Raw genomic sequence first — 27,747 nt, 5'->3', positions numbered from 1 at the left:
TTGGATTTATGTATATGTGAATTTTGATGGTTGATATGTTTATGGTATTTCTGTTCCTAATATGCTGGTTATATGTACATTTCATGACAACAACTATGTATGGCTCTCTCATCATGCTTTTACTTGTAAGTGAATGGATAGTGTATCTGTGGCTTAATAGATGATAATGCAACAAATGAAATGAGGGAAAAATTGTTCATAGCAATTCACAGATAAGTATGAGATCCCTACACTTAATTATGTTGTTTACACCTGTAGGTTACATGTTGATGATATGTTTGATGAAATTCCTATCATGGCTAGTAGGGGTCGAGGTATGGCCTTGTTCATCTTATTGTGTTTGCATCATTGTTTCCCTATACGTTTACTGATTTCAAACTATCACCCCATTCTAGGCAGTGACCTGGGTTCTAAGCCTGAAAAAGTGGCTTAAATCCTAGGGTTGCTGGCACAAAACTGGAAATTTTGGTCTATGGTCGCTAGCAGACAAACCTGTGACAGTGACTTTAGGTTGTTGGTCCCTCCCTTCCCCATAGCATGAGAGAGACTATGGCGTAAGAGATCCAGAACAATAGTGGGACCTAGGGATAGGTTGTTTGAGTGGTTGACATGTCTGTTCAGGGTTCTGTTGTTGATGTTGGATGGCTGTGTGTGATGTTTCCATTGATTCCACTTCCTTAAGGTCACATAGGAGGTCAAATATGATCATAGTAGCCTCTCATCGTATTTTTACCTGATTGGCATGGTTACTTGGGTGCATGTGGGAGGAGGGTGTTACAAAGTGGTATCAAAGCATGGTTCAACTCTCAGATTGGATGGGCGGTGTGTGTTGATCATGCATGCATGTCAGTTCCATGTGTGTCTCTTATACTTGCATTTCATGTGCTTGTTGCATTGGCTTGATGATTGATTATGGTTGTAGGATGGTTGATATGGAGGATTTGATGTTGATTTCGTGAAATGTATTTGTCATGGGTATGTGATTGGTTACATATGGGTTATATGTCGCTTACATGTTGATTTTATGTGGCCTACTTACGTCCTTATACGTAAGGTTACATTCTTGAACATTTTCATTACATGTATCAGTCTTGTAGGTTGATTACAAGAATTGATCGCTAATGTTCGAATACATGTATTTATGCGTATGTGTAGTTCATTAGGCATTTCTTATGCATGTTGTTGGTTGCATGTGGAAATGTTTACAATGGAGTAATGGTTGTTGTCATGCATGAGGTCATAGCATGCATTGTTGATATGGCTTTGCATTGATGACTAGACCCTAACTAGAGTGATGTTTATGCGTTGATGCACTTACTTGTTATATGCCTATATGCTATTATGTTTATGTTATACATGTATCTCCTTGATTTAGTTATCATGCACACAAGGTATCCTCCCCAAGATATACTAAGGTACGTTGATTTATTGTGATTTGGTTTATCTTACATACTCTGCATTGTAGGAAGAAAGATCAAATTGCTAGCAAGATGGTTGACTATAAAGACTCTCCCTATGAATCCGAAGAACAGCATGTTGTTGGGAACTCTTTTGATTTGGTAGTTACATTGAGAAGTTTGAAGGAAGAGATAAGGAGTTGTAAGGTGGATAATGACCAGATCATATAGGCACAAGAGAAGCAAATAGAGGTTAATGATATACTTCTTCAGAGTTTGTCAGAATTGCAACGACAAAGTCCACTTCAGATCAGCCATGGACATGGGGATGGAACTAATGGGACATATGGTAGTAGGTCCCTTGGTAGACATATGTCGAGTAGATATGATATAGTGAGATATGGCAAGTTGATGAACACTCCGGATAGGAGGGGCAATGAGTACAAGTACTATTATAGTTCTGGTTCTGATAGACATCACCATCATCACCATTATCATCCTTATAGGAGGAATGATAGGGGATAATTGTTGGATGAATTCAAGAAAGTGAAACCACTTAATTTTGATGGAGATGTGAATAAGCCGGAAGATGCAAAGGCCTGGATACTTGGAATGAAAAAATTATTTGAGTTGCATGAGTACATGGACAACATGAAGGCCATAGTAGTTATATTCAACTTGAAAGGTAAAGCAAACATTTGGTGGGAAGATGTGAAGCTGATCAGAGACATCATGACATATGATTTGAGTTGGCGGGAGTTGAAGAGGATTTTAAGGAAGAAGTACTTGTCAAAAAAGTACTACAACAGTAAGGCTAAGGAATTCTATGAGCTAAATATAAGATCAATGGAAGATGAAGAGTACACGACCAAGTTTCTGGAGTTATTGAGGTATGTACTATATCTTACTAATGAGAAGGCTAAATTTCAAAGATTTGTTAGTGGTTTTCCATTAGCATTTAGAGATCGGATTGATTATGATGAGCCTCGATCACTTGAGGAATTCATTGGGAAATTGAAGCATTGTTATGACCAGTAAAAGCGTAAGAATGAATGTCAGCATGGATGGAAGGGAAAAGACATAGATAGAGGTAAATCGTAGCTTAAGAGGACAAGTCATTTGCATGCAGATGAGAAAGAGAATGTGGCACCAAAAAAGAGATTTAATGCAGCTAGACAGGGACATGGGTCACAACAGTAGCAGCAACATAGAGGTGAGGGTATTGGTTGGTTGGAGTGTTGGACATGCGGTAAGGAGCACCTTAAGAGAGATTGTCTACAGAATCGGGGTGCTAGGCCTTAAATATACAATGCACAGGAAGCACAGACCAGTGGAGATGTCGGTCAGAGTGTTCCACGTATCTATGTAGCAGTGGAAAATAGAAAGGTAGGTCATCAGGCATCTATCATTGAGAAGGATAGTAATATTTGTGATCAAGTTATTTCTATTTTGATTGACCTTGGATCTAATTATAGCTATGTTATTCCTGACTTGGTGGATAACTGTGGTTTGATTAAGGAATTGCATGCAAAGTCTTGGTTACTACAATTGGATACAGGTACAAAGAAGCGATTTCATCATTGGGTAAGATCTTGCACATTTGATTTGAATGGTATGCCTACTGCACCACATTTGAATGTACTACTATTGGGGTCATGCGGTATGTTGTTGGGAATGGATTGGTTGTATCTTCATAGAACCAAGGTAGTCTTTTATGACAAAGCTATTGAGTGTGTTGATGATAATGGAGAACCAACAGTCTTGCAAGGTAAGAATAAAGCCACATTAGTTAGGATGGTGACAACTATGCAAGAAAAGCATAGCCGCAGGAAATGGTGCAAGCTATTTGCGGTACAAATTTGTAGTGATAAGGGTAAGAAGGTTGAGGATGCATATGTTGTTAAGAAGGTATCCAATTTTGCAACAGTTTCAGGATGTATTCCATAAGGACATTACAGAGTTTCCACCTCACTAGGAGGTAGAATTTTCTATTGAGTTAGTTCCAGGGGTAGCTCTAGCATCAAAATCACCTTATAGGATGAGCAAACTTGAGTTGGTTGAGTTAAAGTTGAAACTGAAGGAAATGTTGGACAAGGGATACATTAGGCCAAGTGTATCACCTTTGGGTGTACCAGTCTTGTTTGTGAAGAAGAAAGATGGTACTCTCGTATTATGCATCGACTATAGGAAGTTCAACAAAGTGACTATCAAGAACAGGTACCCATTTTCGAGGATCAATGATTTGTTTGATCAGCTGAAGGAAGCAATAGTGTTCTTAAATATTTATCTAAGATCCAGATGCCATCAGGTACACATCAAAGAAGAGGACATTTACAACATTGGCTTAACTGATGCTCCAACTACATTCACGTGCTTAATGATTAGTGTGTTATTTCCATATTTAGATAATCTCATTATTTTTTTCATTGATGATATATTAGTATATTCTAAAAATGAGGAAGAGCATTCCGAGCACTTAGGAGCAGTGTTGAGGTTGTTGAGAGAGAACCAATTTTATTCTAAGCTCAGAAAGTGTAGTTTCTTTCAAACTAAGGTACATTACTTGGGACATGTTATCTCCAAGGAGGGCAATGCAGTGGATCTAGAGAAGATAAGAGCCATCAGGGAGTGGGTAGCTCCTAAGAGTGTGGATGAGGTAATATCTTTCATGGGTCTAGCGAGATATTATAGGAGGTTCATTAGGAACTTCTCGCAGATTTCTTATCCCATCACATCATTGCAAAGGAAAGGTAAGAAGTTAGAACGGACTAAGGAGTGTGAGGCTAGCTTTGAGCAGCTTAAGAAGTTGTTGACACATGCACCAATGTTACAGATTGCAAATCTAGACAGAGTTTGCGGTATGCACAGATGCTTGCAAGAGAGGGCTTGGTGGATTTCTTATGCAAGATGGACAGGGAGTATGTTATGAGTCCTGAAAACTAACCGAGCACAAGCAGAACTCCCCGAAACATGATGTTGAGTTAGAAACGATTATACATGCATTGAAGATGCAGAGACACTATATTCTTAGTAGAAAGTTTGTACTTATGCATGATCACATGGGTTGAGTTATTTGTTTGACCAACTGGATCTGAATGCTAGGAAGGCTAGATGGTTGGCCACAATCAACAAGTTTGATTTCGAGATCATGTACATAAAAGGTAAAGAGAACATGGTTGTAGATTCTCTTAGTAGATGGATACAGGTACATCACTTGGAAGTTATGAGCTCCTATTGGACAAACTTACAAGATAGGGTCCTGCAGGATGTTAGGTATATGGAGATTGTGCACATGTTGCAACAGGGTACTGGTACAGATACAGGTACATGTGCACAAAATATGGATTATTGTGTTGCAGCAGATGAATTGGTTAGATTCAGAGACAAGATATATGTGTCAAATAACAGTGAGCTTAAGAAGGTGATCTTGAGATATTTTCATGCAAAATGAAATTCGAGTAACCTAGGGTATCAAAAGACACTGACAACGGTGAACATATTTTACTATTGGCCAAATTTGAAGAGGGATGTAGCAGAGTTTGTGGCGAGGTGTTTCGGCTATCAGTGAGTGAAGGCATATTGTAAACATTGTGGTGGACTACTACAACGGATCGTGATCCCAGAGTGGAACTGGGAGGTCATTTCCATGGATTTCATCACAGGGTTACCTAAGACAGTGAAACAACATGATTCCATCATGGTCATTGTGGAAAGATTAACAAAGGTTTCACACTTCATTTTGGGAAAATCTATGTTTTCAGCTAGTGATGTGGCACAAGTATTCATCAGAGACGCAGTTAGATTACATGGTGTTTTGAAGAAAATTGCATCAGAAAGGATACAAAGTTCACTTCCAATTTTTGTAAGGAGTTGTTTATAGGTTTGGGCACAGAGTTGGCCTTTAGCACAACTTATCATCCGTAGACAGGCAGACAGAAAGAGAGGGTCCATAGGATTGGAGGACATGTTGAGGATGTATTTGATGCATCAACAGTGGAAGTGGGAAGAGTATCTTCCTTTGGTGGAGTTCGCATACAATAGTGGTTATCAAGAAAAATTGAGGATGAGTCCTTTCAAGGTATTGTAAGGGTGGATTTGTAACAATCCCATCAGCTGGAGTGGTCTGGTTAGTAGGGTGTTGATTGGGCCAGATATGTTGGCAGACATGGAATAGGAAATGCATGTGATCAAGAAGAATGTAAAGGAAGAATAGGATAGGAAGAAGATTTATGTAGATAGGAACAGGTTGTTTAAGGAGTTCCAGGTTTGGGAACAGGTGCACTTGCGCATCAAATCGAAGAAGAGCTCCTTGTGGATTAGATCATGTGCTAAACTAGCACCATGGTTTTGTGTACCCTTCAGTATCATTGAGAGGGTTGGGTCGGTAGCCTATCGACTTGCAATGCCTTTGACAATGAAAGTCCATGATGTTTTCCATGTATCTTTTCTTAAGAAGTATGTTAAGGATGATGATCATGTGATTGATTGGTATGTATTGCAGGTGGAACCAGATGGAAAATTCCACACGAAGTCTTATTGTGTATTGCAGAAAAAGGTGCTCATGCTATGGAACCAAGCAATCGAGAAAGTTAAACTACCATCGAAGCACTTTTGGCATGATGAAGCTACATGGGAGATGGTGGATCAGATGTGGGCTATGTATCCTATCCTCCCTTGTCTTCTGGTTGAGGAAAAGCAACTTCAATATGGTGGTTGGTATATGATTTGATATGGTGTTTTGTTATATGCTTAGATATATTGTTTGGTATACATTTTGATATATGTTTTGGTATATTATTTGGTATATGTTTTTGGTATATATTTTTGGAGATATTGCTATATGTACATATGTATATGGATGTAAATGCCACCATGAGTTTTTTTATAAAGCTCCACTATGTGATATGGGTGTCATGTTATTATGATTATTATGTCATGTTACTATGTTATCATGTGGTTATGTTATCATGATGTTATGATGCCATGTGGGTTGGTACTCAGTAGGATGATCATTGTAAATACTATAATGAGCTATGTTATAAAGCTCCATTATGTGGTATGTTATCATGGTATCATGATGTTTTGTTTTGAGCATATCTTTCATTTAAATACTGGAATGAACTGTGCTATAAAACTCCATGAGAAGTATGTCTTCTTTGAGCGGGTTTTTGAGGTATAAGTGTGATTGAACACCGAGGACGGTGTCCCCCAAGGGGGAGGGTTCTTTGATAGCCCTGGTGAAAATTCCATGTAATAAAAGTTAAAAATAATAACCATGGTTCATGGGACACTTATTCCAAGCTGAATGTTGCGCAAGACATCCTAGGGGGTGTTCATTTGGTTGCTTATGGACAAGGAAATTGGAAAAGGCAAAGGCTAAGGCTTTGGAAAGGCAAAATGACATTTTTGGCACATTTATTTATGAAAAAAATGGAAATTAAGAGAAAAGGAAGGTTAAATGTTACAAGTTGCATGTGAGGAGGAAAATGAAGGAAATAGAGGCCTCATTCACAAAAATGATTCCGAGGATCAGTTGGTAACATTTTGTTAGTTGAGTTTTGGAGCTCTCTCATTATTCTCTCTCCCTCTCATACTCTTGGAAACCAAGAGTTTTATTGGAGCAAAAAAGGAAAAGAAGGCAAGAGGAGGCAAAGATAAAGTAGGGAAAGACAGGATCAAGTAGCTACAGAAGGCTTCATTGCAGGTATCGACTTCATGCGTATTTTCCTTGCTAGATTTGGCATGAATGGAATTGCATGTGGTTCTTATCTATCATGGCATGTGTTTATCTAGGTGTAATAATGTTTTTAGCCTAGCCTTTCCATTTACGAATAGCCATCGTGTGATGGGGTTCTCATGTTATGGTTAGCTGGATTGCTGGATGGATTCAAAGATGAGTGCAGTGGATCTCTAAATGATAGAGCACATGACCTAGTGGTCCCTTAACCGGACTGTGGATCACGGCAAATCCATTAGCCTAGTAACCCGTGAGCCAAACTGTGGGTTGCGGTAAAACGATGATTGTGTTGCCTCGATGGGCCTAAGAATCCTTGCCAGTGAATGGAAGGATATATCATAAAGCCAAGAGGTGGATTTATCTTTGTTGGGCCTAGTAATCCCGAGCTTGGGATATGCGGTAAAGCATGGAGAGTGGGTCTCGGTTTAGGGCCTAGTGATTCGGGTTTGGATTGCGGTAAAGCCTAAGAGACTAAGAGATAGGAAAATTCCTCACTGCGTAGGTGGAGAAAGATGGTGGCATCCATGCTTGTTTGACCTAGTGATTAGGTGGAGATCACGGTAAATCTTGTTATGATGTTTTCATTGTGTTGGCTTAGCGATCTGGGATGCATTACAGTAAAGCCTGGTTTCTATTGATGATAGTGAGGTGGTTTAGCCTCGATATGCCCTAGTTGGTTCTTTTCATTTGAGTCCCACATTCATGCTTGGAATATGGCATGGGGGTGATTGGCTGAAGAGAGACTTGGCTCAGCCAATCTATGGTCGAGTGGAAAGAGGTAGTCCCATCTCCGGTTGGTTCATTGCATTCATTAATGAGAAATTCATTCCCTTCATTTTCATGTGTAAATGTATCGATGTATACATGGATTTTGATGGCTAATATGTTTATGGTATTTTTGTTCCTATTATGTTGGTTATATGTACATTTTATGACAACAACTATGTATGGGTCTCAGCATGTTTTTATTTGTAAATGAATGGATAGTGTATCTATGGCCTAATAAATGATAATGCAACAAATGACATGAGGGAAAAATGGTTCATAGTGATTCTCAGATAACTATGAGATCCCTACACTTAATTCTATTATTTCCACCTGTAGGTTACACGTTGATGAAATGTTTGACGAAATTCCTGTCATGGCTAGTAGGGGTCCAGTTAATGTCTTGTTCAGCTTATTGCTTTTGCATCATTGTTTCCCTGTACTTTTAGTGATTTCAAGATATCACTCCATTTTGGGAAGTGACCTGGGCTCTAGGCCTGAAAAAGTTTCTTAAATCCTGGGGTCACTGGAACAAAACTGACAATTTTGGTCTCTAGTCATTGGCAAGAAAGCCTATGGGAGTGACTCTAGGTAGCTGGTCGCTCCCTTACCCATAGCATGAGAGCGACTATGGCCTAAGAGATTAGAACAATAGTGAGACCCAGGGACATGCTATCTAAGTGGCTAACATGTCTCCTAAGGGTTCTTTCCTGATGTTAGATGACTGTGTGTGATGTTTCTATCGATTCCACTTCCTTAAGGTCACATAGGAGGTCAAATCTGATCATGGTAGCCTCTCGTCTGATGTTTACCTTGGTTGGCATGGTTACTTGGGTGGATGTGGGAGGAGGGTGTTACAGAGTGGTATCAAAGCATGGTTCAACTCTCAAACTGGATGGACAGTGTGTGTTGGTCATGGATGCATGTCAGTTGCATGTGTGTCTCTTATACTTAGATTTCATGTGTTTGTTGCATTGGCTTGATGATTGATTATGGTTGTAGGATGGTTGATATGGAGAATTTGACGTTGATTTAATGAAATGTATTTTTCATGAGTACATGACTGGTTACATATGGATTATGTGTCACTTACATGTTGATTGTATGTCTCCCACTTACATCCTTGCATGTTAGGTTACATTATTGAACATTTTGATTACATGTATTAGTGTTGTAGGTTGATTACAAGAATTGATCGCCAATGTTCAACTACATGCATTTATGCATATGTGTAGTTGATTAGGCATTTCTTATGGATGTTGTTGGTTGCATGTGGAAGTGTGTATAATGGAGTAATGGTTGTTGTCATGCATGAGGTCATAGCATGCATTGTTGATATGGCCTTGCATTGATTACTGGTCCTGTCATGTGGAAAGAGTCAATTTTGCGGACAAAACCGACCTCCCTAGAAGCTAAGGCTTTCTAGTGACAAACAAGACAATCAAGCACTATCTTTCCCTAAATATGCATTTAAAATAAAAGCAACCAGGTGTTCAAATCTTACCTTTAGTCCAACGCTGTTTGTAGCAGCCAAGCCTCTTCGATCCAGATGAGCTCCTTATCCTTGAAGCCTGCATTCACTAACAAGCAAACGATTACATAGCACCTGAATAACTCATATAATAAAACATATTCATCATAAAGACCAAGGAGTTTATGAAACAAATTATATATAACAACTTGTTGAGAAAAATGAACTTAATTGTATTAATTGGAAACAAAAGAAACCTTACAACCAGTGCCTTGGTGTTGTGCAGGTCCCTCCCAGGGTCCAGCAAGAGTTCTCCTCTACTTTGATCAGCTCACCCACTTCCAAATGAAGCTAAGAAAGGATTGGAATCTCTCCTCTCAAGCTCTATAAGGGAGTCCTAATTTCAGCAGCATCTACCCTTAGGAATGTTCAGCTTTCAACCTCCTCTCCCTCTGGCCTAATGCCTGTATTTATAATGCTTTGGAGGAAGTTAAACAGGTCCACCATGAATGGGATAAGCCCCTCTTTCAAAGGGATAGCTCCCCTCTTCATGGGATAAGTTCCTCTTTCTTTGGGATGCATGAACCATCTGGAGGCCCTCAATCCACGTCAAACCATCTTCTAGAATGCTCTAGAATCGACCACAAGTAAGTTTTTTGAAGTAAAACTTGCACCTTTTGACTTTTACAGGAGTACGCACCCACCCCTTTACAGACAGAGCGTACAAGTACGCAGGTATTATGTACTTGAGGTGCGTACACGCAGGTAAGAGTAAGAGAAACTGCGTAACCAGAGTTATATTGACTTTTAAAGGCTTTCTCTCTTTTTGGAGTTTGACATGAGGAGCAGAGGTATAAGACTTGCCAAGGAGGACAGTATGGTTATTGATGGAGCCATACTGACTACAAATAGTCATGGTGACAAATTTTAGTGTAACAGATTGCCCCCTAAAGTGCGAAGTCTGTAGTAGATTAGGGTTTCATATCATCTAGGAAGGGTGAAGCACTTTATCATTTCGAGGATTATCTTGTGGAGAGCCCAGTCAGAACCTGCAAATATTCAACACAAAATACATATATGAGATCATATCATCGCTGAGGTAGGCATTCCCATACTCAGATAAAAAACTTTAACTAACAAACTAACTACTGCTCCGATATAGGAATGATTTCGCAGGACATCATAATCATAGACACATGTAGAAACAGTATGGACGCAGCCATCTGTTTATAATTAGTCTACTATATAATGAATACAAAACTCCTCGCAGCCTGGATGGCAGAAACTAGATCCAAGGTCTTCATTTCCGCTTCCCGAAATAGTACGATTCTATCCATGCGAATAAATGAGTTGATGTCGAACATGGTAGAAACCACTTGATTACCAGTCAATGATGTAAATTGTTAACAAGTGTGAGAGAAACCACCAGTGATGTCAATGGCTCTCAAAGTACTCAGTACAATCCATGAGATGTGAATGAATGTGTTGATGTCGAACATGTCACGGAATCCTTCGATCGAAAGTCAATGATGTAAACTGTCGTCAAAGGTGAGAAACCTGCCATTGAGGCATGCAGATTTCAAGGTACTGACGATTCCTAGATCATCTTTCTAGATAATGTGCTGATGTCGATAGAAAGCGACCCGTTGCAGGCAAGCCCACAACACGAAATCATAGATCAAGTTGAAGAAATGTAGCTGTAAGGACTGACTCAGGGATGGTCAAGATGGATGACAGATATTTTGCAGATGAATGGTTTATTTGCAGTGACCTCTTGAACACATAACGACACAACAGATGGCTTGGTGACAATTGACCCAAAGTTAATACCTAGAAACTGGCTGAAGACTTTCAATGTGGTTTGATCAACTGTTAGGCAAAGGATTTCCCGACCCAGGTGAATGAAAGTGTCGTGTTCAAGAGTGGTGATAAGGTTTTTCCGAGACAAAGTGTAACAAATAGGCTCATTTTTCTCTCTTTTCCCCCACCATTTCTGGCAAGTACCTCTTTATTTTTTACAAGCTTGAGGAGGATAACATTTGCTTGATTATAAGCTCATCCTTTGGATGAGTCCAACTTAGTTTAGATTCGAACCCTAAGAAGGAGTGGTCCGTTCCTGTTTGTAATCGAACAGGTCCTTTACTGTGAAATTTTAACGAGTCCAGTATAGGAGAAACTCGGCGTTTTTCAATTTTAGAGAGTCTGAAAAAACTTAAGAAGACTCCAGGGTTGACCTTTTTTGTAAATTTGTGTCTCCCAAGCCCGAAAAAGTATAAAATAATACTTGAGAGAACCGCTTGATCTTTACGACCAAGGAGTACTTTCATGATTAGTGTCTCTGATCTGAAAAGTAAAAAGCGATCAAGGACACGTCGTTTTATTTCCAATATCGAATTTGAAACGACAAAAATCCGGCAATCTTTTCATGTTTTTACGGTCAGAAAAGGGCTGTAAGAGGACCGTCTTTTAATTCCATTTTAACGAGTGTAAAAGAAACGCTCGGCAATATTTTCATGTTTTAGGAGTCAGAAAAAGGCTTAAAGATGACTCTGATGTTTTTGTTTGTAAAAAATGACAATTTTCCCTGAAAATCCTTTATCCTGCACAAAAACCAACACATTACTCATACTTGTTGAAGATAGATAAAAATACTTTGAAAAATACCTTTTCATGGTGAAAAATAAACAAATTTACCATTTATTTACCCAAAAAACCTATAAAAAGGGCTTTTACCAATTCATTTTTACCATTTTATTGTTGAGGAGAGAAAAAGGGCTTTTGGCAAGAAACTTCCCGTGGACACTGCGGAGAATCCGACCATAGAAACCGAACGCCGTCTCTTCCAGGTAATTTTCAACATCCTCCTCTTTAATTTCATCCATTTAGAATTCTTTTTTAGGCCCCAGATTTCATTTTTTGGAGGCTTTGGGGTTTCAAAGACTGCCTCTCGGGGTACGCAGGCACCACACTAGGGACCCGCGTACCCCGACATTTTCTCAGTTGGAAAAATGTCGGGGGTACACACCTTGCCTTCAGGGACCCTGCGTACCCACGCTCTGTTCCTAAAGGCGGGGTGCGTACTCCGCACAACAAGTTTTTAAACCCTAAATTCTCCAAAATGGACCAAATTTTTTTGATTTCATGGAATCTAATGGATGTTTTTTGGCATGTAGATTGTTCACCATGCTTGATTGGCACGAGAGAGAGCACGAAGATGTTGATTTGGCTGCCATTAATCATCAACCGTCAATCGATGCTTTGAAGGCATGCGACCTTTATAAATACTGGGCCATACCTGGCATGAGGGCCCAAGTGAGCTTTTCTAGAGTGGCTGGTAGAAAGATGGAACGTTCAGGACCAGTGTTTTTATATTGGAGGGCACCAGCTTGAGATGGAGCTGGAAGATATCTACTTTCTCACTGGTTTGCCCAAGAGAGGCGAACACTTGACTCTATTTGGGACTAGGCCAGGTGGCCAGTCTGTCGCTAGTCTCCGACAAGAGTGGTGTAACACTCAGTCTCAGGAGAAAGGGATAGAGATCAAAACTATATCCCGTCCTGAACTTAAGGTAATTGCCTTTACAGTTACCAGACTTTGCGGGGCTGCCGCTTTACACATTTCCACTGGATCCCAGATGCGGATGGCGATTGATTGCTATCGAGGTACCATTTTCAACTGGTGTGATGTTGTGTTGGCCAATGTAAAAGGCCAACTGATTAGAGCCAAAAACGGACAGCTAAAGACCTTTGGTTATGGGGCTTTAGTTGTGAGTTTTGGCTTAGAGAGGGTTTCGATGCTGATCCCACAGCAGCTCACTGTTGAGGTTGGGCTTCCCCGAGAGCCCAAATTGATGCGATGGGTTGCGGTTATGGCCCGTCATCCTGATGAGGGGACGGAGGTTGTCCGATTTACTCCGGAGTACTTTCACTGGTTAGAAGACCAGGTCTTTTCTATACAGGATTTTCCTTATGACGGAGTTGATTTTCGTGGAGATCTGGACATGGTTCTTCCACCGGGAGAACAATGGGATGATACAGGTAATTCATTTTTCACAAGTTTTTTAAACTATCTATTATTTTTGTTTGTTTTATATCGTCTCAAAACTGATAGTAATAATTTTCAAAATGCAGATGTAGGCCCATGACGTCCAGCCAATCTCCGGCCTTACGAGAGGAGACTACCAGTTGCAACGGCACCGGCCCCACAGGACGAGGCCATAGAGACTTTGGCTGAGTTGTAAAGTGACCTGGAGCGTCTTACAGCAGATATACCGGAGACTACCATAGATGACATTCCAATCAGGCTTCAGCACTATGTAGTCGGGGTCTCAGGACCTTTTAGGAGGTTCTTGTGTAGGGTGGCCCGTGCAGTGGTGTCATATAGAGATCATCACCAGTGATTGGATGGTCGTTTTGTAGACACATGTGACATTTTGGTTTTTTGTACTTATCATTTTTGCCGATCATAAGGTGTTTTTCAACCTATGATCGAAGACGATGTATTTTTTGACACACTCCTATATATATATATATATATATCATTATTACCGGCTTATCTTGTAAATCATGTTATGGAATGGTTTTAAATTTACATGTATGATTATTGCAAATGTCTATTTAACATTCGAGAAGCAATTGCATCTGCTAATGTATTTAAAGACCTTGGAATATGCTGATATTCAATGTAATCAAACTCACGTTCCAAGAGACGCACTCTCAAAAATAACCTTAATAACACTGGATTTCTAATGGCATACACTCTATTAAGCTGTAATACAACGAATTCTGAATCTAACCTCACTATCAAACTCCAAATCCCAAATGAAATAGATTCAGACAATAACTCAATCACTGCACTGTATTCGGCAATGTTGTTTGTTGTTTGACCGAGGCTTACCCCATGCATAGAAACTAACTCGTCAGAGGGCGAATAGATAACCCAAGCTGCGGAAGAGATATTCCATGTACTACGACAAGCACCATCAGCGAAACCAATGTATGTTTGGAGAGGCATCGACATCTGCAATATCAAGAGTAAAACCAAGATAAGCCAGAATAACGACAAAAACACACTCTCTAAGCTAAGCACACTGTCTAAACTAACAAACACACCAGCTAGAAAGAAAAACTAACCTAACTAAAAAATCTCCATACCCATTCTTTTAAGTATAATACCTCTTCAAGTAAAGACCATTTCTGGGTTTACCCAAAGAGTCCCCGTCAAAGTCTACCAGCTCATAGGCCCCTTTTGCTAGCTTTCGCTTGACAATATAGGGCCCATGCCACATAGGAACGAATTTTCCAACACCTAATTTATCATTAGCTTGATCATATAATAACACTAGGTCTCCTTCCGAAAAATTTCGAGGGGTCACATTTCGATCATACTGAGCTTTCATACATTTTGCGTGAGTCTCGATCGCCAATGCAGCATCACGTCGATTCTCATCTAATTGAGCTAAGTATAATAAATGCTTTTCCTCTTCGGAAGTAGCTGGAAGTAACTCGATGGCCATTTGCAGTGACGAGATTTCGCATTCAATGGGTAGCACAGCTTCCAAACCATAAACTAGTTGGAAAGGAGTGAACCCTGTTGATGTTTTCACTGAGGTTCGGTACGCCCAAAGCGCTGAAAATAACATGTTGTGCCAATTCGACCGATGAATACCAATGATTCGTCGGATCATGATAACTAAAACTTTGTTGATGGACTCAACCAGACCATTTGCTTGTGGATAATGAGGAGTTAAGCTATCGTGACGCAAACCAAGCTGGCCTGTAAGTTCTGTCATCATAACGTTTCGAAAATGGCGCCCATGGTCAGTGATTATCGCTTGTGGGACACCAAACCTAGCAATTATATGATTGAACATGAAAATTGCAGCTGTCTTGCCGTCTGTCTCGAATGTAGGCATCGCCTCGGCCCACTTAGTAAAATAATCTACCGCAAGGATGATATACGCATGCCCCCCGGCCGAGTGAGGGTTACATGTAATAAAATCGATACCCCATTTGGCAAAAGGACCAACGGCAATTATAGGGTGGAGAGGAGCAGGTGGAGCGCGCATCTTTCGATCAAACACTTGACAGTTGTGGCATTTTCGGACCGCAGTAATACAATCTTTAAACAAGGACGGCCAGAAGTAGCCAGCGCGCAATATCTTTTGGGCTATGGCATACCCAGACATATGACCGCCACATGCTCTAGAGTGACAGTCATTCAAAACCCTTTCAGCTTCCTCATGTGTTAAGCAACGTCGAAAAACCAAGTCCGCCCCACGGCGATAAAGAGTATCTCCAATAATTTTGTATTGTTGGGACTGGAATCGAATTTTCCGACGTTCCGACTTTGAAACTTCGGGCCGAAAGGATTGGGTCTGGAGATAGACGATGATATCCCCATACCACAGATCTAAAGTGCTGATTAGAAACAAATATTTGTCCGCAATGGGCTCCTCTGCCACAGTTTCCGTGTCAGCACGCGGGAAGTCACACATTAACTCCACGAAAACTAAAGATTTCTTAGACTTAGATTTCTCAAACTCCAAGTCGAACTCCTGCAGGATAACAATCCATTTAGAGTACTTGCCCCCTAGCAATTGTTTGGTCAAAATGTAGATCATAGGGTTGCAATCCGAAATGACTGTAGTTTTACGGAGTAAAATGTAGTGACGAAAACGTTGGATAGCTTGAACGGCTGCCAATGCCAATTTCTCCACATGTGAGTATTTTAGCTCAGTTGGGTTTAATGTCCGACTAAGGTAATATATCACATGTTTCGTTCCGAATTCATCTTCCTGAACTAAGACCATTCCAATGGTGGAATGGGAGGCGGCGAGATACAAAAAGTAATCCTGGTTGTAGTTGGGAGGATGCAGCAATGGTGCATGGGTCAACGCGTGCTTGAGTGCATCAAAAGATTTCTGAGCTATCTCATCCCAAGAGAATTGAGCGTTCTGTTTCAACAACCGTGTAAAACCCTTTGTAACCTCGGCGTAGTTAGGAATGAATCATCGTAAAAAGTTTGCTTTCCCCTGCAAACTTTGGAGTTGGCGAAGACTCGAAGGAGGAGGCAATTTGATGATAGCTTCGACCTTCGAGGGATCAACGCGAATGCCGGCTTTTGAAACTACAAACCCCAGCAATCGACCCGTTTCTATACAGAAGACACATTTGTGTGGGTTCAACCGAATTCGATAATGCCTACACCTCATAAAGATTGCTCGTAAATGGACGAGGTGATCAGCTCGATGTAATGAATGAGCAGGCAAATCATCGAGATAGGGTTGCACAATGTGCTTGATGTCATGAAACGCATAAGACATCGCCCTTTGAAAAGTTGCTCCGGCATTCTTGAGCCCAAAAGGTAATTTGCAATAAGCAAATGTCCCCCATGGACAAATGAAAGCCGTTTTCGGTTGATCGGCAGGTAGAATATTGATTTGATTGTAACCGGAAAAACCATCCATAAAGGAAAATATTTCACTGCCGGCACAATCATCAATTATTTGATCGATATAGGGTGTTGGGTAGTTGTCCTTTGGACAAGCTCGATTAATGTCCCTATAATCGATGCATATTCTTATTGTTCCCTGTTTTTTGTTAACCGGAACAAATTCGATACCCAATCTGTTAACGGGATCGGATAAATGAAACCTGCTTTCAACAGTTTCTCAACTTCTGCTTTAATTGCAGCCGCTTTTCGTGGGTGAATCTGACGCAAACGTTGCCGGACGGGTTTAGCGTTTGGGTAAGTCTTGATCTCATGAACAACAATCGCGGGATCAATTCCTGGCATTTCCTCATAGGACCAGGCAAACACGTCACAGAATTCTTGAAATAGGGCCTTGTATGTCTGAATTTCGTCATCTGTACACGAGGCACCTATATGAATGTTCTCAACAATTCCAGGCTTGACCGAAATGTCAATGGGAATAGTTCGAGAGATGCTTCCCAAATTCAGCTCTGAATCAGGATGTTTCATGGGATTCTGAGCTTCCTTGACATATTCAGTCGTAAATATTGATGAGAAATCATTTTCAAAACAATCATCCTCAGGTAAAAACGAAGATCTGTGATGGAGATCTTCCCATGGTAAATCATCTACACATAGGACTTCACGAAGTTGCTCGTCAGATGAAACAACTTCAGGAAACGCTATTAACTTCGAGGTTGATGTGAAAAGTGATTCCTCACGGACCACATTCATTAGGTCGATTTTGGTTGAACACGGGTCGGTAAAAGACTGCACGACTTCATAGGCAATTTCATATGGACTCAAAGGCATAGCATCACCAAATGAGTCTATCTCAGATTCAGAAGGAACGATCCAAGGATCGTCATAAACAATGGTGTTTGATGTAATCATATGAATGGATGCAAATGAAGACAATGCGTTGATTGCAGGAAAAGGAAAAGTTCCCAGTGAACCGGCATCTTTAACTAATCCTACTCCAACATCCTTATATGGGATAGTCGTTTTACCGACATGCTGAATACTCTCTGAAGAGGCCGGGTCAGATGAAAAGTAAGCCAGCTGGTCTATTGTTACGATATTGCCATTATGTGGAAACTTTATTACTCGAAAGACCGATGAAACGACTGTGTCATAGCGTAAGACCAACTTCGACCCAAGAGAAGGTTGTAGTCTAGAGGGGCATCAACCACTTCCACATCTAGACTAACGGTTTTTCCTTCAACCCCTATAGGCAAATCCTGTAGAATGCCAAAAAGATGAAACCCACGGCCATCAAAGGCCTTAAGAATTGTCGGGGATTGATTTAGTGAAGGAGAACCAAGCGATCTCCAACACTGTATCGACATAATACACGTTGAAGCTCCCTCATCAATTACAGTCCGATGAATAGGCCTGTGTTTGACTATCACTGGGATCTGGAAAGCCATTTGATGAGGCAAACGCGGTGTACTATTTTCTAGATCAAAGATTATTAGGTTCAGGTCCTGAACATCAACAGCTCCTATAGCCGACAAAAGTAATTTGCGTTGTGCTGGGCATGATTGCAGCACTTCCAAAGCCGACATTGATGAGGGTGAAACAGCCAAGTCCTCAACAATGTTATAATTCTAGGCCGCTCTCGCATGTGGATTGAAAGCAGACTTTCGAAGTATACCCTTGGCGGGCGGTTTGATTACTAAGTCTGGATTAGGCTTCTCGATCTGTAGTGGATCGGAGCCGGGAGCTGAGGTTGATGGATTAGAATGAGAAGATTCTGCTTCTTTGCCATCAACAGGACTTTTACTACCATAATCTTGCGATCGAGTCGCAATCCTTACATGGGACATCATCAATATGGGTTCTTCATTGGCATTCGAGGAAGAACCTATCATCTTGCTATCTTGATTTGGAAATGGATCCCTCAAAACAGCAGGAGTTTGGGAACCTTTGACAATCTTTGCAACCTCTGCTCGATGAGGGTAGTCTCTTGTAAAGTGTTCCTCTTCACAAATAAGACAAGGATATCGAGGTTTGCGTTTTTCGTCATTGGTTTCCGATTTTTCAGTTTTCTCCTTTGGAGTTTTGTCTGCTTTATTCTTCTTCTTTCCTTTCTTCTTTCCACCGGATTTTGATTTAGCTGTAGATGACTCTACAACGTGAACATCGGCGGAAACCTCTGCAGAAGAATCTCCTGTCGGGGAATCAGGCAAGGTTATGATAGGAGAAGAATTCTTGGAGGATTTCTTCTTGATTTTAGTGTTCACCATACCAATCATGCCATCAGCAGCACGAGTCCCTGACGGAGCAGCAGCTATTTGATTTGACTTGGGAAGATCGGGGATCTTTTCGTGTAACGTACCTGACTGAGTATAAACTAAGTCAAGGTACTGTGCTTGAGCAATCACTTGCTCCTCAGTAACTACTCCGGCCTTAACTACGTCTTCAGTAATCTTCGGTAACAATGATTTAACAAACCATTCAGCTAAGATCTGGTCCGGGATAAAAACTTTCACTAACCGCCTTCAACGTCTCCATTCATGAATATGATCGGAAATATATGTGGACGTCGATTGCTTTAATGAAGTTAGTAACTCCGTGCCATTATCATATCTGACCGGCAACTGAAAATGAGTTAAAAACGAGGTAGCTAACTGGCTAAAATTATAAAAAGAGGCCCGTGGTAACTCAATATACCACTTGGCCGCAAGACCAATGAGAGTGCGTTGGAAAAGACGTAAGCGGATCGAATCATCCGAGATGGAGTTAGAGGCACACCAGAGGTGGTAAGTCATCACATGATTCGACGGGTCCTCTCCAGACTTACCTTCGAACTTGGGAATGTCACTGGGCAACTTATTCGGCATTGGCGGCCAAAACGAAAGATAATTAATTGGATCGTTCGTTAGGTGTGACAAGTCTGGTAAGTCCAAAGTTGCGATAAACGGTAACTGCCGATTAGGATCCCTAAAACTCTGGGTCACGAGACCAGCCCCAGGAGGAGGATATCCAGGATAACTTGGAATAGGAATCGCGTTCGGGATATTGTATCCTCCCGGAAAACCAAGATTAACCGGACCGTACTGGGGTTGCTGTGGTTGTTGATAAGTGTACCCAGGATACGGTTGATACTGGTAAACTGGCTACTAGACAACAGGACCGAATTGGTACTGTCCCTGGTACAGTTGATAAGTGAATTGTGGTTGACTTGTGACAACCGTACTTAAACCAGGTTGTCCTATAGGCATCTGAACCGTAGTTTGAATCGTGGATCCAGACGATGGTAAAGATGTCTGAGGAGTAGATACAGGAACAGTAGAAACCGGAGCTGTCGATACTCCAGAAGTAAGTGGGGTAGATTGAATAGATGTTGCGACAGTTGCAGCAATTGTTTAAGATGGAGTACGAGGCGAAACCGGCCCAGACTGAGAAACTACCGAAGGTACAGAAGTTTGAATATTAGACTGAACTGGTTGCTGGGGTGAACCAGAAACTAAAGGTTGTCCAGTTTGAGATGACAACTATACAGTTGGTTGCAACACTTGTTGAATTTGCGATGGATCCCACACTATGTTCATTCCGGGGTATTGACCCATAACAGGTTGAGGATATTGAGATCCATAACCGGATTGAGGGTAGGATTGATAATTGAAAGGTACATTTCCCGTACCTTGAACATAAGATTGACCTTGGGGTGGTTGGAAACCTTGGTTCGAGTACTGACCTTGGGGTAGATACCCTTGAGGCATGTACTGATACTGGGGTTGACCTTGAGGTATAAATTGATACTGGGGTTGACCTTGGGGTACATATTGATTCTGGGGTTAACCTTGAGGAATGTATTGTACCATAGGCACGTACTGTCCTTGAGGTTGCCCCCCAGATGCAAATTGTGTACCTTGAGGTTGCCCCCCAGGCGTTAATTGAGGCTGCCCCCCAAGCAGTAACTGGCCACCTTGAGGTTGAGAATTGGGAATAGAACCTGACATCATAAGAATGTCTCCTATGCTCAACGGTTTATTACCATTGTTTCCAGTTAATAACCCATGTTCAATGGGTTGAGGAGATGCTCCCTCAAAAGTACCAGAAAGTGACTGATACCCAGAGGGAACAGAAGGACCACCGTACAAAAAGGATTCAGGCGATTGAGTAAACATGGATGACTGACCAGATATATTTACAGGAGTATAAAGACCTCTAGGTGGATAAGGAGCACGAGGTGGTGAAAAACTTAACCTTGAGTTGTCCAAATAATTAGTTAAAGAAAGATACCAAGTAGTACTTCTAGGTGGACTGTAAAAAATTGATTCACGCTCCCTTAGATCAATAACAGGTTGATTTTCAGGGATAGGGATACCTATTTCTTCTTCTGGAGCAAGTTCTTCAATAGCTATCAAACCAGAAGGAAGATTCTCGGTGATTAATCTTTCTACCCTAGGTGAATCAGGAGCACTAGAAGTTGGAGAGACTAACCCCGATGTTGGAGTAATAGGTTCAGATATCTCAGGTTCTTCGCCTATATCACTAGTAGATGAAAAACTACCAGCAAGTTCGGAAACCGAAATAGCTTCAGGATTATAACCTATTTCTAGAGTTTGGTAATCAGGATGAACAACCAACGAAGACTCTCCTTCTTCAGGTGAACCTACTTTACTGCCACTAGGAGTTACGAGGACTTTCAAACCTTCGTAATGACCCGGGATGTCTTCAGGAGGTTGGCCCCGAAGTCTACGGGACTTCCTCAACAAATCGGCCACGGTTACAACCTCAGGAGACTGGCCCCGAAGTCTACGGGATTGTCTCGGTAATTCAGCCACAGTTAAAACTTTTAACTACTGCACACGCAAACAAAGTAAAATCTCAAAGCAAACCGCCTAAAGTCTCTAAAGAACCAAACAAATTCGAATCACACGCCTAAAGAATCTAGGGCGTCAAACCACACACAAACAGTAACCTTCCGGACCGAAAACACTAGTTGGTGATGAAATCCAACATCGCAGAATTCAGTACAGAAGTGGCGGGTGGAACAGTTACCCCGGCAACTTGCTTAATGAATAGACTGGCACAAGTTCCTCCACTTCAACCATCTCGAGTGAAGTGAACCCCCCAGAAAATCCAAGTGAGTCTAGCCGACGTCTGCTCCAAGTACAGTGGGATCTTCCCTCCACCGTCACCTTAGGAAGAATCCTAAAGATAATAGTCACTAAGGTCACCAACAGCAACAAATATACCTGGGGGAACAGTCTACGATCCGATACGCACGCAAGGGCAGAGTAACAAGCTCAATCCCCTTGCCAGCTCCTTGACAATAATCCAAGGTTTACCGACAAGTGACCCCAGGCTCCTCGACAATGGTTAATCCAAGGTTTACCGTTTGTAGTACGTGCATATCTGGCGTCGTTCCCAATGAAGGAGGATTGATTCCCTCACTGGTTCGGACACGATCTCGTGCTTCTCCTTTAAGAGGAGCTTTCCCAGAGCATAAATGTAACAATTGGATTTATCCTACTGCAAGATAAGCTACTTGTTTGTTTTTACTGTCTTGGAGAGTTAATTACTCTCCTACTCCAAGACACTAGCCTGATCTATGTTGGTGTATCAGAGCCCTAGTAAATAAAAAGTTACTAAGTTAATTTTACTTTAAGCGTTAATTTTATGGCTTTTCTTTAGGACAATAGGTAGCGGAGATGAAACTGATGATGTGTAGACTCGACTCAAATCCACTAAAAAGATGCACCTAGGATGAAAAAACAATCTTTCCTTTTCAATGAATTCCCTAGCTAAGAGAGTTGGAGAATGCAAAATTTATAAAGACAACTTTCTTAACAATGAAAATCAAAGAAAAACTCTCTTTATCTTTTCCAAAGCACACAACACAAGACCACTAATTATTTCACGAAAACTTCCTTTCTCTTTTCAAAGCCTTCAAAAGCTACTAAAACAAACTTTTTTTCAAAAGAGATTTTGTATTTTTTTTTCTATTTTAACAAAGCATGTACAACTACTTAACAAAAATCAATTTTAAGATCTATGAAAATCTAAGATAAATTTATCTAAAAGCAAATCCAATGAGGTAAAAGCCTACAAAATATAATTCCAGGTTGTTTTACTCAATTACAATTCAACCAATGACTAATTCATGCAGAATCATAAATCAGTCAAAAACAAAAATAAAAAGCTTTTGTTCTTTTTCTTAAGAATGAAATTCACAGCTTAACAAACAAGCCTTCTCGAAATTCCGCAAAGAGACAACACAACGGTAGGTTTCTCACAAAGGTGGATTTTACGAATGGTTTGACTCCTAAGAAGACTGAAAAGACCAGGGATATCCAAGGTTTCTACAACTTCTAAATCCAGAGTCACTACAAGGCCAATACAAAAATCAAACCTAGGGCTAGAATTTCTATGAACTTCACTAAAACCCTTGATGCTAATGAAACAAGCTTAGATGAAAACTTCTGACAGGTAACCAGTGGATCTGGGCAGCAAATAACAAACTATAAACAAAATCTAATAGGTAAAAAGGAAAAAATGGAAATTTTCTAAAGTTTTGACAGGGTACGCAGGCAGCCTGTTTGCACAGGTGCGGCCATGCTCTGTGTACAAAGCAGAAGTGCGTACAGGTACGCACTGTGCTTAACGCAGAGGGTGCGTACTGCTCTCAAAAAGAAGAAAAATAAAAAATTAACTCAATCCTAAGCTATTCCACCCAAATTCACAGTCAATCAGTGAAAAACTAGAAAGAAATCGACTTTTCTCAAATCAAAGTATCAATCAAAAGAGAAATCAATCAAATCCATGGATTCCCCAATGGAGTTGCCATTTTGTCATGCGGAAAGAGTCAATTTTGCGGACAAAACCGACCTCCCTAGAAGCTAAGGCTTTCTAGTGACAAACAAGACAATCAAGCACTATCTTTCCCTAAATATGCATTTAAAATAAAAGCAACCAGGTGTTCAAATCTTACCTTTAGTCCAATGTTGTTTGTAGTAGCCAAGCCTCTTCGATCCAGATGAGCTCCTTCTCCTTGAAGCCTGCATTCACTAACAAGCAAACGATTACATAGCGCCTGAATAACTCATATAATAAAACATATTCATCATAAAGACCAAGGAGTTTATGAAACAAATTATATATAACAACTTGTTGAGAAAAATGAACTTAATTGTATTAATTGGAAACAAAAGAAACCTTACAACCAGTGCCTTGGTGTTGTGCAGGTCCCTCCCAGGGTCCAGCAAGAGTTCTCCTCTACTTTGATCAGCTCACCCACTTCCAAATGAAGCTAAGAAAGGATTGGAATCTCTCCTCTCAAGCTCTATAAGGGAGTCCTAATTTCAGCAGCATCTACCCTTAGGAATGTTCAGCTTTCAACCTCCTCTCCCTCTGGCCTAATGCCTGTATTTATAATGCTTTGGAGGAAGTTAAACAGGTCCACCATGAATGGGATAAGCCCCTCTTTCAAAGGGATAGCTCCCCTCAACATGGGATAAGTTCCTCTTTCTTTGGGATGCATGAACCATCTGGAGGCGCTCAATCCACGTCAAACCATCTTCTAGAATGCTCTAGAATCGACCACAAGTAAGTTTTTTGAAGTAAAACTTGCGCCTTTTGACCTTTACAGGAGTACGCACCCACCCCTTTACAGACAGAGCGTACAAGTACGCAGGTATTATGTACTTGAGGTGCGTACACGCAGGTAAGAGTAAGAGAAACTGCGTAACCAGAGTTATATTGACTTTTAAAGGCTTTCTCTCTTTTTGGAGTTTGACATGAGGAGCAGAGGTATAAGACTTGCCAAGGAGGACAGTATGGTTATTGATGGAGCCATACTGACTGCAAATAGTCATGGTGACAAATTTTAGTGTAACAGGTCCCTGACTAGAGTGGTGTTTATGCATTGAGGCACTTACTTGTTATATGTATATGTTATACATGTATCACGCTGATTTGGTGATCTTGCAGACAAGGTATCCTCCCCTAGCTATACTAAGGTACGTTGATTTAATGTGATTTGGTTTATGTGACATATTATGCATTTTAGGAAGAAAGATCAAATGGCTAGCAAGATGGTTGACTACAAAGACTCTCCCTATGAATCCGAAGAGCAACATGGTGTTGGGAACTTTTCTGATTTAGCAGTTACATTGAGAATTTTGAAGGAAGAGATAAGGAGCTGTAAGAAGGATAATGATCAGATCATACAGGCACAAGAGAAGCAAATAGAGGTTAATGTTATACTTCTTCGGAGTTTGTCAGATTTGCAGCGACAAGGGAAACTTCTGATGAGCCCCAAAAACGGGTAACTTATTTCACTCTTTTTGCCTACTATTCTTCATCAATCCACCATTATTCATAGATTATGCATGTTTTTTGAGTATGTTTATGTTATTTGAATGAATAAGGGTGGTCACTTTACCAAGAAGGCTAATACGTGGTTATTTCAAGTTTTTTGGACAAATTTTGGAACAAAGCCAAGCAATTATGAGCCAGGTGACAGCCAAGCATGAGGAAGCAAGGGTGAGGATTCGTAGGAAAGGTTGTCTCTTGCATTAAATGGCCCTTCCTCGAAATCTCCACCCTCAACTCGGAGCTCAGTAGGCCACCAAAACGAATCCTAAAGGCGGCCGAGAAACTTTGAGAAGAGTGACTGTTTACTGGCAGTTTGAACGACCAAGCCCCTTAAGTTAAGGAGGGTTGCTAGGACCCTCGTAGGGCATAAATAGGAAGGCTTCAGCCTTCGTAGTTTACTTTTGGAACTGTTGGGTTTTGCACCATAGTGCTAGCATTATCTCAGCTCATTTTTGTAGCTACTGCTGTATAACTTTCTTGTGACATGATTATTTTGAGGAATGAAGAGCAGCTTTACTTGGCATCAGTTTTGAGTTTTCTTTAGGAGCCTATAGCTCTTGGGGTTGGGCCCAACCCAAGTGCCAAGGCTTCCATTATGTACTCTTATTTTCTTTTTATGTCTTTGCAAAATAATTTCTATTAAGTATATTAAAATCTTGTTGATTACCTAGGTCATTGTTGATGATTAGAAAGGATTTTGATGTTTAGATTGAGTTGATAGGTTATTAACAGGGAAGAGCTTCAGAAAAAGGCCATCAAGCACCTCTGATTTCACCTCTCCCTCAGTGGGATCAGGAGCTGGGATCAAGGTGACCTTTCTGCCACCAAAAACACTGTCTTTGCTTCACCATGCAATCATTAGTGTTCGATTTTTATTTGCAGAAGTTGGTTACATGTTCAGATTCTTGATTGCTTCATTGCATAGTTATTATACATGGTCTCATTGCAAATAAACTTTTGTTCATTCTCTTTACTGTTAGCTAGATCAGATTAGGTTAACGTAACTAGGTCTCTGATTTTCCAAGTCTTTGTTGGTTCAGTTGGAGAAACAACTTACAGAGCACCCGTACCACTTCCCTATCTGCCATACTCCATCAATCCCATTTGCTCCAACCCTACTCGAATTCTTGCCTCACGTTTGCCACATTTGCTCACATAACCCTAATTTTTGTGCAACATTGCTTTACTCCTCCTTGAACAAATCCAGCCATCTTCATCTCTCCTCAGCTCCATCCACCAAGTCCTGGACCCCCTCACACCCTTATCCTACCTCCATACTCACTTCTTCACCTTTCTCCCTCCATCCACCCTCCAAAATCCCATTTCTAAACATCCTGTAGAAAATACAGAACATCCTATAGAACCCCTGCAGACTTCCTGTAGAAGCTCACGAACGTGGTTTCTTGATAGCCAAACTTTGTGAAACTCTCTGGAAGGGTGCTAGGGACCCCTTAGGCCCTCTTTGAACCTTCCCAACCATCTGCAAGCATTTCCTCTTGCCAATCCACCTCTGCACAGTCAAAACAGTCAAAGCACATGCATGATAATTCTGACAACTTATTCAAAAATACAAAAAGATGTTTTTTTAGATGTTACTGTAGAAGTAGCTTAGACACATGCATTTTACCTTCCTAGAAGTCAATGGCATCTCTTTCAGTAGCTTGCATCCTCTTTCTTGCATCAGTAGGGCTAGCTGGTAAAATTAGGGTTTGCTAGGGTTTGCGTTTCCTTTCAGCTTTCCAGTTTCTTTCTGCAAGTAGATTAGCCTTCTTTGAGTTAGCTTTCATCCATCAGTTAAAAAGATTCTTCTAAGAGCTCATAGAAGTTGGCTTAAGCTCCTAGCGGACTTGTGCCAGCTGACCAAGTGACAATCGCGGCAAGAGCTAGTACTTGTGCATACAGCATCGTCGCTTCCAAGTTTGTTACAAACTACCAGGTTGATAAGAGTAAAGAAAGGAGTCCCAGGAGTTGCAGCATTATTGTTGCAATACTAGAGCCCACCATCTTTTTGGTGCCGTTGCCGGGGAAGCGTCAGAGTATTTGTGATTGCTGCTTTTCTTCTATTTTTCTATTCCAACTTTCTGCTAAGTAGTTTATTTCAGTTCCATTCTGCAATTTCATTTTTGCAAAAGTAAATTAGACATTTCCTGATTTCATAGATTAGCCTTTCAATTCTGCCATTTCAATTCTGCAAGCGTAGAATAGCATTTCAATTCTGCAAGCGTAGAATAGCATTTCAATTTTGCAAGCGTAGTCTAGCATTTCATTCCTGCAATTTGATTTCAGCAAAATAGATTAGTCCTTTCTTGCTTTCATTTCATTTCTGCATTTTCATTTCCACAAGATAGATTTTAATTAGTTGCAATTCCATCTATTTTAGTTTTGCAGGTACAAGCAGAAAAAAAGCAAAAGCAACCAAAAATCTTTTCATGCCTCGTAGGAACAGAGATAATACCAGAAAATTCCTACCCAACACCTCCACCACTTCACTGAGTCACCCTTCTCTCTTCTTTGGTGTCTGTGACCCAAAAGAACCTATAGGCGAACCTCCTGAGATATACGAAGATCCTATA

The sequence above is a fragment of the Pinus tabuliformis genome, chromosome 6 (assembly GCF_031772625.1).
Source record: "Pinus tabuliformis cultivar Carrire ecotype Pingquan chromosome 6, CPIR1, whole genome shotgun sequence".
NCBI classification, from domain to species: Eukaryota; Viridiplantae; Streptophyta; class Pinopsida; order Pinales; family Pinaceae; genus Pinus; species Pinus tabuliformis.
This window is presented reverse-complemented; position numbering follows the sequence as displayed.